This window comes from Lolium rigidum, chromosome 6 (genome assembly GCF_022539505.1).
Source record: "Lolium rigidum isolate FL_2022 chromosome 6, APGP_CSIRO_Lrig_0.1, whole genome shotgun sequence".
In the NCBI taxonomy this organism is placed as follows: Eukaryota; Viridiplantae; Streptophyta; class Magnoliopsida; order Poales; family Poaceae; genus Lolium; species Lolium rigidum.
Window position 1 is genome coordinate 278,248,069 of NC_061513.1, and position 6,361 is coordinate 278,254,429.

At 41.9% G+C, this 6,361-nt stretch overlaps 1 long non-coding RNA gene across 1 annotated transcript; it reads left to right on the forward strand.

Annotated features, from left to right (window-relative positions):
* Nucleotides 1-303: 303 nt before the first annotated feature.
* Nucleotides 304-4,401, forward strand: LOC124665408. The gene is made up of 3 exons (XR_006990557.1): nt 304-465; nt 2,011-2,178; nt 4,072-4,401. It is a non-coding gene; the product is annotated as an uncharacterized LOC124665408 (long non-coding RNA).
* The last annotated feature ends 1,960 nt before the right edge of the window (nt 4,402-6,361 follow it).

The window sequence follows — 6,361 nt, forward strand, 5'->3', positions numbered from 1 at the left end:
TGCCTGGCCTAGAAATACAACAGTGACAATGTCTATTTCTTAGGTCACTCCATGCTATTGTAACATATAGAGAACACATGTTCACAGGATTTTTCTGCTCATATTACCATGTTCACCATCAGGCCACCATAGCCTTTCTCCCTGAACCAACATTTTGCATGAACTCTGTCTGGGAACCAACATTCTTGCATGAACCCTGTCTGGAAACCAACATTCTTGCATGAGCAGAAATGCAACATTTTTTATGTGAACCAACTTTTAACCTCTGAATCTCATCTTTTTGTGTGTTTTGCAGGTCAATGATGCGCCCCTGGAATCATTCCGTGCCTGGCTGCTAATTGGTGTATATTCCTTGTATTCCAAGGACGCGGTGCTGATGTTGTTCCTCCAGATGCGTAGTCGCTGCCACCGCAAGAAAGATGACAACATACTGCTGCTAGGTTACTCCACACGCCCTGTATGCCGGTGAGTACATTCTCCTGGCCCTGTACGTTTCTCTTTTGCTGTGCTAAATTGCCTTCTACAAAATATGTGACCGGTATTATGTTTCATATTTGAAACCTGAATATGGTTCTTTGGCATGTATCAAGCACTTCAACCACAAGGACAGCTGTTCATAGAGCGTGAAATGATTTTGATTCATTTTATGCCCCGTTCCTCGGTTTGGAGGAATTTCAAAGGAAAAAGTACATGAATAGAAACTGGAGGAAAACTAACCAGAGCAGCGTTCGGGATGCAGGATTGCACCCATTGGATTCCTTTGGAAAGTTCCTGTTACCTGTACTTTTCACGGGAAAACAAAAATCCACCTAGACCTCGTGGAAACTTCCTACCGACTGAGCGCGGTGTGCCTAGCGAGAAAAGCAAGCTCGGCAGCCATTAATTACTGATTACAGTATACTGACAAGTAGGCCATGGCTTTTGTGGGTCCGTGTCTTTTTGGATTCCTGTGATCAACTCTCCTTTGTTCCAAACGCTCTCTTTTACAAAACTTCCTGCATTTTTTTGATCCTGCATTTTTTTGATCCTAAGTTTTCTCACCGGACACCTTTCCTATTCCCGTGGTTCTCTGCGTTCCATTGTTTTAGAATCCTTCGCTCCGAACGGGGCCTTATTAGTTGCATACTTGCCTCCTTGTTTATGGTACATCTAGTTTCTCTGAAGACCTGGTAAAGATACCTGAACATGTTAAACAGTCACTACCATACCTGAACATGTTAAACAGTCACTACCATACCTGAGCATGTTAAAGATTTTTAGGCTGTTAGTGGAGGACACGACATCAGAAGCAAGTGAAATATCTGTAGGTAGCCAGCTATTTATTTTTTTATAGGTAGCTTTGTATTTTATACTGTTATTTGATTTGCAGTAAAATGCATGAGTGTGTTATATTTGTTTTGAGCCTCTCAGTTTTCCTTCCTAAATTTACTAGTTCTAAACCTTTCGTATTATCTAACATTCACTCGTGTCATTTCACGTTGCTGCAAGCTGGTAGCTTAGCGGTTTCAAATATTAATCAGTGATTGGAATTTTCATTCTTACTCGAGTGGACCCTTTCTTTTAGTTAGAATGCCTAGGTCTGGTATTACATGATCTTTCTTTTGACAAGCATTTAGCCATCTATTATTTGAGCGGGTAGACTGTTAAGTTGTACAACATGTCTCTCTCTTATATTTGAAAGATTATGGTTGTCTTTAATTTAATTGTCCATTGAAAAAGTAGAACCATATTTTGATGGCAGTGATTGTCTGATGTGGAACTACAACAGTGACAATGTCTATTTCTTAGCTCACTCCATGCTATTGTGACATAGAGAACAAATGTTCACACACTTTTTCTGCTCATATTACCATGTTCACCATCAGGACACCATAGCTTCTCTCCTTGAACCAAAATTCTTGCATGAACTATGTGTGTGAACCAACATTCTTGCATGAGCAGAAAAGCAACATTTTTTCCATGTGAACCAACTCTATACCTCTGAATCTCATATATTTGTGTGTTTTGCAGGTCAATGGTGCGCCCCTGGGATCGTTTCGTGCCTGACTGCTAATTGATGTATTTTCCTTGTATGAAGGACAAGATGCTGGTGCTGTTCCTCCAGATGCGCCGTCGCTGCCACCGCGAGAAAGATCCCGACTGCTACTGCCAGTTGACCCCCCATGCTGATGTGCACTGGTGAGTACATTCTCCCGCCCCATCCTTTTCTCTTTTGCTGATGGGTGGAGGTGGACCTGCAATTGGTAGCTTATTTTATTGTGCTAAATTGCCTTCTGCAAACTATGTTATCAGTACTATGTTTCATAAGCTGGACTGGTTCTTGGGTATGTATCGAGCACTTCAACCACAAGTACAACTGTCCGGAAAGCACGAAAGATATCTGAATGTGTTAAAGCGTCGCTACCATTGTTGTAGAGTTGCATACTTGCCTCCTTGCTTATGGTAAAGCTAGTTTCTTTGAAGATTTGGCAAAGATACCTGAACGTGTTGAAGCGTCGCTACCATTTCTATTGTACCGCATTTGCATGCAGATTCAATCTTCAATCTACTTTCGATTCGGTGAGGTTAGGTGCTCTCGGCGGGGTCGGCGGGGCGAAGATGTCGACCTTCGTTTGGAGATTTTGGTCCCTGTTCTTCTCTTCGTCATGGCTCGGAGGGCTCCGTTCCAGCTGTGGAGGAACTGGGGTTGGCGCCGCGCAGCCCTGGCGATCTTCGTTGGTTGCTGCAGGCGTCTGTACAGGAGCCGGCGTGCCCTGCCGGCGTCGTCAACGTTGGAGATCAAGGAAGGGCGGTGTGTTCTTCCTCGATCTTTGTTCTGGTCTTGCTCCCTCGTGTCTCTGTTTTGCTGCGGTCGTGCTGAAGAGTTGGTCGGCGACGCCGGGGACGGAGTCCCGGCCGATGTTCTGGAATCGGATCTCAGATCCTGTCCGTCGGGACAGGCACTCTCGCGGCTCTTAAATCCTATAATGGAGATGGCGTCTGCAGCCGGGACGCGCAGCGTTCTTTTTTCCTCTTCTTCGCTGCAGTGGATAGAGGGATGGAGGAGCACGGCGGAAGGGAGGCCGAGGTTGAAGACGACGCACTGTGCAAGCTCCAACCCAGAGGGACCTATTTGTATTTTCTGCGTTTTCTGGGGTTGTTTGTGCAAATGTGTTGGGGCAGCTGTGGTTGTTTGTTCTAGTGGCTTGTGTACGTGTCGGTTTGTGCTCGGTATATTTTGAATACATATACGCTTTCGCAAAAAAATCTAGTTTTAGATATAAATTTGCTGGTGGGATCATGCTTGCACTTCGAACAATTGAAAGCTTGGTGAGGAACATAGGTGTTTATTTAGGTACTTGAAAAATATTGTGTCGGTGAATCATTCAGTGATTATAAAGGATCTTGACAGTTATCTCACTGATACTTATAAAATACCATAATACCAATAGATTAAAATATCAGCTGTACTCCTATAATACATTTTATCTTATCGGTTTCTTGTTTTGTCTTTCTTGTACAACTTTTCATTTTATTAGTTCTACCGTTAAATCCTACAACTATGCTACTACCTGCGTTCCAGAAATATAAGATTTTATGGCAGGCTACCAAAACATCTTATATTTTGAAACATAGGTAGAAGAATTTTAGGCTATTAGTGGTGGTCAGTGAGTCACGATATCAGAAGCAAGAAGCAAGTGAAATATCTGTAGGTAGCAAATTATTTGTTTGTTTATAGCCATCTTTGTATTTTATACCATTATTTGATTTGCCAGTAGAATGCATCTGTGTTTTAAAACTCCCTCGTGTCATTTTTCGTTGCTCCAGGCTACTAGCTTAGCGGTTTCAAATTTTAAATCCTACTACTATGCTACTACGTCCGCTCCAAAATATAAGATATTATTGTAGGTTACCAAAACATATTAACATTCCGTTGTGTTATTTCACTTGCAGTAGAATTTTAGGCTGTTAGTGGTGGACAGAAGCAAGGGATTGTTCATGAGTGTGTCATATTTGTTTTGAGTCTCCAAGTTTGTCCTACATTACTAGTACATCTCGTATTAACATTCCCTTGTGTTATTTCACTTGCAGCTCAATCTACTATGCACCTTTGTTGATTGCGATAATCTGTGCTGGCTGCTATGAAGCTTGGTGTGGGCTAAGCAATTTCAAGTAGTGCCCACTTCCCCTCGACAAGAAATGCATTGCAGAAGTAATAGTAACTGGACAAGCTTTAAAAAAGATGTTTGTTGATGCATACCACACGGTATATATAAGCGTTGTAGTAGCTTTAGTGCATTTTAATGATTGTTCATCTTTGCGATTGTATTGAGTTTCTGTCGCGGCAACCTGTGTGATGGCCTACAATATTTTCATGGGGATTCCTGAGCCATCGACCAGGTTTAACTTTTAGGCAGAGTCAATGTATCTATGTTGTGAACTAAAATGAGTCAACTTTGAAATCTTTGGCTTGGGTGGAGGGTCTCTTTTAATTCTTGTACAGTTTGTTGTTGCAAAGTGTATGTTGTGAGGATGATGAATCTTTGCTTAAGAAATTGGAGTTTGTCTTGCTTAATACTACCTCCGGACCATTTTAATCGATGCAGGAGTACCCATGTGATACACTAACTTTGATACACTAACTTTTGCTTCCCTCTGCGTCGATTTAATCTGACCGGGGGGAGTATTTGCTAAGTTTTGGATGTAGCTCCCCCAAAAAAGTATTGGATGTAGCTGGGGACAAACTGTCTTGGAGTTACTCATATTCAAGTTGAAGTAATCTGATGGGTAGACTCCATTTTGTAAGAGCAACCGATATAGATCTTACAATGCTTGAAGAAAGGAGCTGAGTTACCATGATCGATCTACTAGTAGCAAGCAACTCCAAATCTATCTGCTTTTGCTTCAAGTCACGATGTTGGTGTATTAGGACCTGCAAATCACTAGTTAGATAGGCTTGTATATACCAATACCCCACAATATCTTCAATCCCCAATATCATTCATACCCATCTTGCTATTAGTTGAGCTCATATATGAATTTGTTTTTTCTTTCATAAAGAAAACATCCCTGTGAAATGTTGGTCAAGTCTATTTGAAAAAAAGATGCTTGTAAAAATGCTGAAACAATCACGAGTTATTCAGGGGCCGAATTCATATCCTACAATTTATACCTTGGCAGAGTTGGATGCTCCGATTTACTAGCGTTATTTAGGAAAAATCATTCTAACTAGACCACTAGCGAGAGAAGACTTACCTATCTTGCGTCGCGTCGATAGAAATGCTTCCCTATCGTATGTTGAAATGCGGATTGGGTTGAATCCTTCTATGGGAGATTAGGAGGGGAAGTTGCGAGATTAGTGGAAGAATAGTAGGATGACCCATCGCAAGACTAGGAGAGGAGACTTTGAACCTTGTTTTAGATCTCGTTGCGAGAAGGAGCCCGTGATGTGTCGATTGGTCCAGCCAGCCTGTGATCGCGTGAAATCACGTCCGGATTAGGTTTTGTTGTGCATGCGCGCGCAGGCCGCGGGTGTATCGATCCGGACTGGCCGCAGAATCATCATCATACCATTAGTTCGGAGACAATTCGACGCCTGATCAATTCTCCCAGCGTTGATCGATAACATGTCAGTACACGGGGCATCAACATACAAAATTTTGTGCCAGGGCTCGACAAGGATTGAGAGCCTCATACATGAAAAATCCCAGGAAACTAAAACTATAATTGGTGTGTCGACATAAATAGTCCCTAAATAATAATAATCCTACAAAAAAAATAGAAAAAACTTTGCATGCTAGGCATGTATTAGGAGGGATAACAACGAAATTATTGGAAGCAGTTAATAGGGGCCTAATTGGACGCATGCACGAAACAATTCAATAATCATGCCTTATTTATGGGCCTGGTGATTTTGCTGACCAACCATGTGAGCAATTCCAGCCATCCCTCTTCTTCCATCATCTCAGGGATTGTTTGGTACTAGAGTTTTAGTGGGAATTAGCGGAGATAATCTGCTCCAAACTTTAAATCCCCACTTATCCCCAATGTATGTTTGGTGCTAGAGTATGAGCGAGTTTAATCCCCATTTATCCTCACTTTTCCCCAAATTTTAGTGTATTTTTTTCAATCCCCAATACTCTACCCCGCCTACTGGATTGCGGATGAGGTTTTGTGGGGATTCACCCAATATTGTAGAGTATTATCCCCACTAATTCTCACTAAAACACTAGTATCAAACAAGACCTCAGGGGGTAGGATCCGTAAAAAGAAGAAAAAAAGTAGCGGCAAATCACATGGAAACGAAAAATTGGCGCTAAGTTTAAGCGAAAAAACTTGTCTTATTTTGCCATCTCGTTCTACAAGTACTGGGAGGTGTGTT